This window comes from Argentina silus (assembly GCF_951799395.1).
Source record: "Argentina silus genome assembly, chromosome: 6".
NCBI lineage: Eukaryota > Metazoa > Chordata > Actinopteri > Argentiniformes > Argentinidae > Argentina > Argentina silus.
This window is the reverse complement of record NC_139660.1, coordinates 10,294,325-10,305,905: the sequence shown is the minus strand read 5'-3', so window position 1 is coordinate 10,305,905 and position 11,581 is coordinate 10,294,325.

Genomic DNA, 11,581 nt, shown 5'->3' with positions numbered 1-11,581 from the left:
AAGCATGCCAGTCCTCATATCTCACTCTGTGCCTGTGCCAGTCTAATTCCATGAAGAGAGCAAGAGAGAGAGAGAGAGGGTGTGAGAGAGAGACAGAGAGAGAGAAAAGGGTTGGGGGGAACGGATTTCGCATTCTTTCAAGTCTCCCTAATCTTGCATATTCAGTCAGGCCAATCGGACCGGTTGCTATGGCTACAGAGTGGGCTTGTTTCAGCAGAAAGAGACAGAGAGATGCCTGTCCTACTGAAGAGGAACCAGAAAGCCAGAAAGTAACTAACCATCTACCCCCCCCCCCCCCCACACACACCTCTCTCTCTCTCTCTCTCTCTCTCTCTCTCTCTCTCTCTCCATCACCTCAGGGGGGAGCATGCCTATTATAACCTGGTAGGAAATGTACCCGTGTTTGTGATTACCTGGGCAAACCTCAGGCTTAATTTGTATTAGTTCATAAAAAAAGTAAAACACCAAATTCATGTGAAATCTGAGTGACTGAGCGGACCATTGTGAAAGGGGCCATTTATACTGGCAGTTCAATATGAAAGGCATCCTGACTTAAGCACCCCGACTTGCAATCTCAACGTTGCTGGTTTGAATTGTGGTTGGGAAACTTTTTTCTGTTTATGGTAATTCTTGTTGCCGATAATTATGTTTGCTAATTCCTTCCCCTGACCACTTACCCTAACCTTAACCACTCAAAGTTAATGCCTAATGCTGCCTAACTTCACAACTTAACCGTAACCACTCGAAGGTAATTCCAAATACTGCCTAACCATCATACAAGTCATATTCATAGCTTTTCATACAAACCGGGTCGTAAGATTTCATATGAATTTGGTGTTCTGCTTTTTGTATGTTTTCATACAAATTAATCATATGGTCCTATTTACCTGGGGCCTGCAAAATATTTTTGTGCTCTTGACGATGATGGTGGTCTGGTTGCTCTGGTGGTTCAGAATTTGTAACCCTCTTCTTTCCTTACAGGGATAATGATGATATCCTGAGTGGCCTGAGTGGCTAGGTGTCTGGAGTATGTTGTTATTTATTGACCGATTAAAGAGAATCTTAAAATTTGAATTCTCTCTCTCTCTCTCTCTCTCTCTCTCTCTCTCTCTCTCTCTCTCTCTTTCTCTCTCTCTCTCTGTCTCTCTCTCTCTCTCTCATGTGTGATATGGCCTGTAACCTCTCACAATGCTAAACTCTAATTACTGACATTTCTCCTGAGATGTGCTGCTGCATTCTGGGTATTTCACTACCTTTCATTCCATCAGTGGAGTGCTTGGAAAGGTCAGGGACCAGAAGAGAGTCTGAACTGAATCAATGAGGCGACCTTTCCTTTAGTGTATGTGTGTGTGTGTGTGTGTGTGTGTGTGTGTGTGTGCGTGCGTGCGTGCGTGCGTGCGTGCGTGCGTGCGTGCGTGCGTGCGTGCGTGCGTCTGTGTGTGTGTGTGTGTGTGTGTGTTTCTTTTGAGGGGCCTCAGGTGAACCGTTGAAATTCAGTGAAATGTTACCACAGTACAAGTGATATAAAAATGGTTTGCGTTCAGTTTTCCAAACCCATACTCCCCTGTAAACTGACTGAACAATAAGCCCACCAAGATTATGAGCACCGGCCCTGCCTGGCTCTGCTTAGACACAAGAGGGCTTTTTCACACTGTGCTATCCTTAGCCTAGGGTTAATACTGGCCCAGGGCTAGCTGGATATAGCTAAGGATATATAGCATTCAATTGAAGTTAACTCTGGCCCCTGTTCACACTGGCTACTTTGGCACCGTGGTTTGGGTGATTTTCCAGAGCAGGGCCAGAGCAGGGCCAGCTAGCCCACTTTCGGTGCTAGCCCACTTTAGAGTGTGAACAGTTGCTTAGCCCCAGGCTAAAAGCTCTTAGCCCCAGGCTAAGCACAGTGTGAGAAGGCCTAAGTGGTGGGAAAATATGCTGTAACATTGCCCTTTGCTAGGCTTTCGTATATGTTTTACCATCTTGCATATATCTATCCAAAACATTCAGACCTACAAGAAAAGTATTATAGGGACTAGGGTTTGTTTATCTTGATTGGTCTCATGGTTATGGGATTGGTCAGTGGATAATGGCGAGGTGTAGGTCTGTAGGTGTTGACGTTGGGGTTGTTGCTTGTTGTTGGTGTTGGTTTAGGATGGTAAATGACCATTAGAGAGCATGCTTCCATGTTTTAATGATGCAGCATGTGCTCTGGCATAATACAGTGCTCTGCGTAAGTAATGGGACAGTGAAGCATTTTCTCTTTACACTCCAAAAGTTTGGATTTGAAATCAAACAATAACTGTGAGGTTAAAGTAGAGATTCTCAGCTTTTATTTGATGGTATATGTGTACATCTTGGTTTCACCATTACAATTGGCTTGACAGGTGTGTTCCATCACATAATTTGTGCAGGCATAAGAGAGCTGTCAATGTCTCGTATTGATTTTAGGCTTTACATTTACCTTTTGAGTCTGCCATTGGTGTCTGTCAACATGGGTTAAAGGACCAAAGTGATGTCAATGAAAGTCAAGGAAGCCTTTATTATGCAGAAAAATCAGAAGAAAAAAAAAATCAGAAACATAGCCAAAACCATAGGCTTGCCAAAATCAAAAGTTTGGAACATCATTAAAAATAAGAAAAAAAGCACTGGTGACCTCAGCAATCGCAAATGGGCAGGTAGGCTAAAGCAGACTTCTACACTGGATGACCAAAGAGTGCTCATCATAATTTAACAACTCACTGATCTCACTGATCAGGAACACTCTCCAGGAGGTAGGTGTGAATGTGTCAGAGATTACCATCACAGAATACATCACCAGCCGAACTACAGACTCTTCACTGCAAGATGCAAACCACTAATTATCTTCAAAAAGGATGGTCACTTACAGTTTGCTAAAAAAGTACCAAATACTAAACACGAGTGCTTCATTTGGACATTTGATAAATCTGTCCCATCACTTTTGGGTACTCAGGGGGACTATGCATAAAAAGTGTTGTAATTTCTGAATGGTGAAACCAATATGTACACAAATACCATCAAATAAAAGCTGATCATCTATACTTCATAGTAATTGTTTGATTCAAATCCAAACCTTTGGAGTGTAGAGCCAAAAAAAGGAAAAAAATGCTTCACTGCAGGAATGTAGACTATGTCTATTTTGTTCACAGAAAACCAACAGTCAAAGCGGTTGTGGGTTCTCGTTTATAAAAGACCATGCTTCATTTCGGATTCCTGAACTCTCAGGTGGTATACAGACATTCTCATCCTATAACACAAGCTCATTTCTCTCTCCCCCAGTGAAGTGCAATCATTTTCTGGTTGTGGAGCGATTTGCAGAGCACACCTCATTCTCCGATTACACTGGGGAAATTAATTAGGTTACAATGCAATTACACAGGTTACTACCGCCTCCTGGGGAGAAAGAGATGGAGGCTTCCTGATAGGTGATTAACTTCATTAGACCTACAAAGTAAAGCATGGTTAGAGTGTGTGTGTGGTGTGTGTGTGTATATCTATGTGCGTGTGTGTGACCTGGTTTTGGCTGGCCCCCTGGAGTCTTACATATCACACACTCAACATCTCTGGATGCACACGGTTCCTATGGGATTGTTGGTAAATGGTCGTGCTACAGAGGCAGAGACGGTGCCTGTTTTACCAGAGGAGCTACTGCTACGACGGCACATGTCTCTGCATGTATACTCTGTCGTCATGGGAATAGAAACAATAAATGAAGGAGTGATTCCGCTGTCTTTCTTTCCCAGTCTGCAGGTGGGTATTCCAGAATCCCAGGGGACAGAGCATCAACAGAAACTTTCCTCTGGACTCTCAGAGAGCCTTTGTCTCCACTACCTATACTAACAGAGACGTGTGTGTGTGTGTGTGTGTGTGTGTGGGTGTGTGTGTGTGTGTGTGTGTGTGTGTGTGTGTGTGTGTGTGTGTGTGTGTGTGTGTGTGTGTGTGTGTATGTGTGTGTGTGTGTGTGTGTGTGTGTTATTCTCTGCATGTTTTGTGAGCCAACTTTTGAGATACTGTGTGTTGAAGTCTTGCATGAAACAAATGTCTCAGAGGAGTGAAGGCTGCTCTTTTAGACCTGGACCAGTGTTAGACAGCCCATCCTAGTGTGTCTGTCCTCTAACCCTCTGTCTCTCTCCACCTCTCCTTGCTTTCTCTGCTGTCTCTCATCTCCCTACATCATGTGCACTGATGTCTTCCCTCAGGGGCGGCCATTTTTGTTTCTCTTTAAATAACCTGTTTATTCACCCAGGATGCACTGCTCTCCTGTGAGAACGCTCAGAGGGTGCCAGTGAGCAAGGGCGACCCACAATCCCTTTCATCTCACACTTCTCACACATCTCACACAAAATTCAGTCCCTCTAGCGTGTAGGGAGACACTTCACCTCATAATCTCGTGCTTGCTTTCTCACTACCGTCCTAATCATATTCTCTTATATTATGCTCTGTTTGTTTACTCCTGAGTCTCTAAGCTTTGAATTAGAGCTTTATTTGTGTGCCTCATAACACCGGAAAGGAAGGGGAGAGGAAATGGGGGAAAGTTAATACAAATTTGGGTTTAAAATAACACATGATTTGTATGACTGAAAAAAAGAATATGCTAAGAGAAACAGCCTTGAAACTGCCTCTTTTTCAGGAGATAAATCAAGTCATTAGAGCATTATTCAAATCAAGATCTAGTAAACTTTATGTTGTAGAGAAATGCATTCATTCACATCATAAACCCTCATTGCCATGTCTCGTCCTGTCAGGGTCACTGAGGAGAGGAATAATGACAACAACGAAACATGCTCCTGCTAATGTGTGTAAAGTGTTTGGGTGTGTGAAGTGCACTCATAATGTGTGTGTTTGTGTGTGCATGCGTGTGTGTGTGTGTGTGTGTGTGTGTGTGTGTGTGTGTGTGTGTGTGTGTGTATGTGTATGTGTGTGTGTGTTTGTCTGTGTGAGTGTGTGTCTATGTGTGTGTGAGCCCGCATACATGCCTGGCTGCATGCCTACATGTGTGTGTGCCCGTGTGTGTCTGGCTGTTATTCCCTCAGTGCAGAATTCCCACAGAATTAAACACCAAGACGATTTACTCTCAGTGGGTACTGTTGATACCTCCTGCAGTGTCTGATTTAGAGTCAGTGAGGCCTCTCTGGCCTTTTGTTGTAGGGAGGTGTAGCCTACCTGTGTACCTGCTGCAGGCTCTATAGAGCCCATCGATTTTCCTCTTTTCCCAGGCGGAGGCCTTTCTCTCAAATCAATTCTCTGGAATTGCTTCTTCACCACAAAATGTCAGTTGGTAACTAGTGGAGCATGAAGGGCAGCATTCTGAGGGCTTTCCGAGTTTTGTTCTGTCAGACAGAGACGGGCCCAAGCGTTTGCGGAGAACTCAAAGGAACGCTGACAGCTGGGGTACGCACGCGAGCGGAACAAAAGGGCCGGCAATCATGCCGCACACCATTCACAGTCTGAGTGTCAGTGATCCGTCTCCATTGACACATACACACGCATGGTGTGGACGGGAGAGGGGAAACGTGGGCTTACTCAATGACAAGGAGAGGTTGTTGGTCTGAATGACCTCTTTAGACTTTTTTTCATTTGTTGATGTTTTAATGGATGGGCTCAGTGGTGATATCGATCTGTTTGTCTCCCACACATACTCTTGTCTGTGAGTGTGTGTGTGTGGGGGAGTGGGGTGTGTGTCTTGTGCTGAGGTGTGTATATACGTGTGTGTGTGCATGTGTGTGAGTGTGAGTGTATGTGCGCATTCATGGGTGTGAGTATGTTTGAAAAGATGGAGAGAGAGAGAGAGAATTTGAATTTTAAGATACATTTTAATCGGTCAATACATAACAATATACTCATACTAATACTAAGACAAATACATACAGACACAATGAGCAACAGAGAGAGTGAGTCTCTCTCTCTCTCTCTCCGCACATTCCATGATTAAACATGACAATATGGGACAGAGGGGCTGGGACATTATGCATAATAGCTAATGTAGGAGAGACAAAGACAGAAAGACAAAAAGAGAAATGAGTGAGAGAAAGAACACAAGAGATCTTGAATGAACACAACCTCTGAAAGTGTTCTTGTTTTCATTTTTTTTTTTACAGGTGATAATTTCTAACAGGTTTAATTAAACAGAAAGGTCTGACCTGTTTCCTGACTGGTCTCCATGGAGACACACAGCAGGAGATTAAAACAGAGAAATCAAAGCCTGTCAGCCAATCTCACTGAACTACCTCAAAAAGACCACTTTAGATCAATTACATTACACTAAGCTCTAATTACCACTGTCATGGGAATCAACACCCAATTAGCTGAACATAGTGTCAGGACCCCATGATGCCTAATAAATATAGACGTTAACATTTTCAGAAGTTGGAACCTTTCTGGAATATTAAAGTATAGAGATCTAAAAATAGTTTGAATGTGTCGCAAACTGCTGGGGCTTGCCTTCTAAATCTAATGATGAATCCCACAGCAAACACAACCACAGAGACAGGTAGGTACTGTACCATCAAGAAATTATTAAAATTAAAATCCTCAGTCACATTCCCACCAAACAGTTCAGTCCTAAGAAGTGGCTGCTGGTGCCGTTCAAGATTAGGGAGGACTATTTTTTATTATTTAGATTTGTGTTACAGCATATTAGATGACTGCATTCATATTCCATTCACCCAGCTCAGTGAAACATTGATAGGTTTAGGATATTACATACACAGCCGGGCATGATACTAGAATTTGCCCACCCTATCCCCACCATCTACAACCTAGCCTTCACATGACAGTCTATTGCAGGTGCACAGGAGGAGAGATAGACTGATAGACTTGATCAAGGTGACAGTGACACATTCAGTACCACCTTGCACACTCTTGCCTGCATCTAACTGGTCTCACTTTCGGCTCACTTTCACTGCAGCCACATAAAGCATCACTTTGCTTGTTGTAATTCCTTCTCTTTTCTCCACGCAATCTCTTCCTCTCACATGTTCCCTTCGCCTGGGATCTTCAGTGCACAACAGCTGTCTGTGACCACGCGCACAAACCTCTCCAAGCCAAACCTTCATATCATAGCCACTACAATAACCGTTACACAGCCTACATTGTTGTCACCATATTAACAATAGTTAATAAACTAGAACTGACATGCATAACCTACAATTCCAATCTGCATCTAGCTGCATTAGCGAAGTAAGTGAAAGGTAAACTAAGAAGTCTTTCTTTTGTCTTTCTCTCTCTTTGAGTCAACTACTCACCACACTGCAGTGCTCTAGCTTATGCTTTCAGCAGTCTACTTCATTCTCTGATCCTTTGATTGGATGGACAAAATGTTAGTTCATACTCCAAGAGCTCTGGTTGGAGGACGTCGCCCGGAAGTCGTCATAATTACTGTGTAAGTCTATGGAAGGGGGTACGACTGTCCCAGTCAATTAAGTCCGTGCCGACTGCAGAATCACAACATAACATTAGCAAAACCAATAGTTCATGCAATTCATTACATTTCACACATGAGAATGTATGAGTAACACGAATGGTAATCATTGTAAAAACAACGGAACACATGATTGGAAGGCACTCATAAATAAGGCATGATAGGCAAAACATGCTGATACGTAAATATAACAGAGATGCAGACAGTAGCGGACTGGAACATCTGGAGCACTGGGAGAACTCCCGGTGGGCCGGTGGATCTGTGGGCCGTGGGACCGGTAGATGGGCCGGTGGATCTTTGGGCTGCCGTTTTGTTGTCCCAGTCCATCCCTGGGTGCAGATAATAACAACGGCAACTATAAGGCAGAATAGCTGTCTCTAGTAGCAACGCATCAGTGTCACTTGTGACATATGTTTTAGAACAAATGGTTTACGGGACCGTTTCCTATGTATTGGCACAGTGGGGAATGACATTGATGGAATTGGTCACATCAGTATCTGTACTTGGGCAGACAAGAAAACAATGTTAGAGTGACACTTTTTTTGATGGGAGAAGATTATTTACTTTTGTGACAGTTGGGAATTGTGAGGCTTTAAAGGGAGATATTGTTTTGATTCCTTACATTCCAGTATTCCTTTTTTTTCAGGTGCAATTACCTACTCTAACTACAGCACAGCCAGATATTTTGTATTTAAAATGACACACATCAGTCAGATCTTTCCACTTCTTTTAATCATCCTACTCATCGACCATATCCCCCCTCCCCTCTATCTCTCTCTATCCCCGCTTTCCACTTCTCTTTATCTTCCTGAAAAATGGCCCAGTTCTCTAGGTTTCCCTCCAAGGACCAGTATACCTGTGCTATCTGTGGGAAGACAGTGGCTTTGCTCTTCCCTTGTCAGATGTACACACAGAAAAGGAAACACTCCACAGGGAAGAACAACCTCAAGATCATGTCTCCCTGGCTTCAGCCATAATGTCCATATTTCTACTGATGTCAACTTTATTGATTACTCATGCATTAATTATGCTGCATGGTCTGAGCACCTCCTGGCTGAGCTGTGCTGTGAGTAGACCAGTAAGGTATGCAGTGGCCTCTCCACTGGGGTTGTCTCAGTCTCAGTGTCAGTCTGAGAGACATGGTGGACGTCAGTGGGCCACGGTGTTCCTAGAAAGTGTCCCTGCTGTGTGGATGGCTTGGGTTTTCATGTTGTTGTACTAAACCTCTTTGCGGTCTCTTTTGTTGTCTAAGGCAACAGACGTTTGTGCACAGGAAAGGTCATTCCACTGTTAGCCCTCTCTTTACCTGAGCTGATTTGATCTTATTAATCTATTCTGTTATTTTTGCATATCAGAGGCTTACATGACTGAGTTATACAGTGTTTGTGTTGCAAAGAGCACAGTGGCATTTCAATCACAGGCAGGACATTGCCTGTCAGGACATGATGGTTAAAGGGTGAGCTATAACACATATACACACACGCACACACGCACTCACTCACACACATACACACACACATACACAAACACACACACACACACACACACACACACACACACACACACACAAACACACTCGCTCTCTCTCTCTCACACACACACAGAGTTATTTTTGTAATTATAACAGCAAGAATCTTGTGGTGATTTTTGGTTCATATCTGAATAGTGCCCCCAGGTAGCACGTTTATTTGTTTTTCTCAAAATCCAATTGTTCTTATCATTCTATTTAACATGGTAGAGATATAAGCCCTTGCTTTTAAAACTGAAATCCCATTGCAATTAGGAAGATGGATGACATACAGTAACAGCTTTGTGTGAGTAGTTGAGATTGCCCTCTTTTCAGTGCAGGCCCCAAAGCTCAGGCAAATTTAATCAACATCCCTTTAATGTTTGTGAATACAATATCACAGATTGTGATGTCTCTGTACCTCTGAGGGTAAGATGTGCTTTGGAAGCAGACATTTCACATCATCGGGGGAGCAAATTATACAGGGTTGAGAATTATGAATGGCCAATATAGCCAGGGTAAAGTAGTCCATACCACCAACTCTCTATTGATCTGTCCTGCTCTAGTATGTATGCCTGGAGGCAGGACCATGTGTATGACACAGTGGCCCAATTTGAGTCAACAGCACACAGATGCAAAAATGCACACACACACACACACACACACACACACACACACACACACACACACACACACACACACACACACACAAAGCCACTTTACTCATTCACGACCCAATAATTTTACTTCAATTTTCTAGCACATCTCCCTGCAGTCTGTAACTGGATTTTCTCCAATCAAAATAAAATATATACATGTATACAGCCACATCACCCCTCCATATCAGTTGATTTCGGCATCTCACCACCTCATCCAATCTTGGTTTTGTTTAAATGACCATCCCTAACCAGAAGGAACACATTTCACCCTAAGCGACTCCCAGCCAAAAACATCACAGACAGAAACAAATATACTGTACTCGCACCAAACATTATCAGATGGAACCAAACCTCTCATCTGTGCTTCTTCAGAGTAATTATGGAAAAACTCAGTAGATGATTAATTGTATACCTTTCACTGCGTAAGTATACTGTATGCTCTCTCCTAGACCCTGAGGATACCAGGGCGATAATAACTGGTGCTTGTGTGTTACTGGCTGCAGTATGGCCCTGATAGTCAGATAGGCCAGAAGTCACAAGCAGCAATAATGGAGTATTGAGCTGTGATACAACAGCACCGTCTCCAGCCATGCTAACACCCATACGAGATAAGAATACAACAGCTACTATATCAGCTGAGCAGTAATAATAATCATCATTATCATTTTTGTACACAACCCTGTTTATATTAGGAAAGTGTCCTATGTACATATATTCTAGAGTGTACAGTAGACTAGCCATGCAACCATTCTCCACTCGAGAGGAGACAGTAGGAGAGTTATTGTGTATGAAATATATATATCTATATATAATATATTTCCCCACCTGGGTATCCTTACAGACCAGGCTATGATGCTCTGCTTATGATGTGTGCATGTGTAACCAATACTGTATGTATGATGTTGTATGTCAGACACATGCAGAGCACACACTATGTAGACGGTGCGCACACAGTGACTGACTCACATGAGAATACTCAGGCAGGCATTTACACACACATTCATATTCAGGAGAGGAGGATATTATCAATGATCAGGCAGTGGAAATGTCAGAATCAATCAGCCCGTCCCTGACGAGCAGAGAATCCCCTATGGCTAGAGTGATTGAGAGAGAGAGAGAGAGAGAGAGAGAGAGAGAGAGAGAGAGAGAGAGAGAGAGAGAGAGAGAGAGAGAGAGAATTGTAATCACTTAGCCATCACAGAGTTTGATCTCCGTTCACAGTGAGTGTATGGAGCTCAGAAGCAGTGTCAATGCGTTACTTTACAGTGGTAAAGTTCGCTACTGCCCTCTATAGGCAGGTTCTAGTCACTACACATTCAAGCCCAGCCCAGCTATTCATTATGCGGCATAGATTTATTTGATCAGAATATATTTTGATAAATTACATAAGTCATTGACAAATGAATCAACCCATGTAATTTCAGATTCATATTTGCTTGATGGGTTTGCTGAACGGTGTCGTTTTACTTTAAACGCACTGTGTTCCTCTGCCACTAGAGGATCCCGTTACACCAATTATAACACCACTACATAAGCTACACTCAAATGGTTCTACCTAGAACCACACACTTGTTATTTGTCTGTCCCTGTGGGAGAACCCTTTGACAAACCCCTTTCAACAAAGGGTTCTATGTGGAACCCAAAAGGGTTCTTCCACAGGGACACCTGAAACTTTTTGGAACCCTTTTTTCTTAGAGTGTATGTCTGGCGTTCAACCACAAGATCATGCAAATATAATGACTATAAGATTCATATCTTTTCAACTGAGTTATTGATGCTCAACACCACGTGGGAGTTGTATGGTGTAGGACCCAGGTGCAGAGAGGAGACCAGACGAGGGAATGTACTTGACAGGCAAAAGCCACTTTAAATGACAGTAATCCACAGGTTACAAATGAAACACTAGAGAGGATAACAAAAAACAGGAATACTTGGAACAGCAGTACAAATTATATCAACTAGAAAAGGGTTAGAGCATAA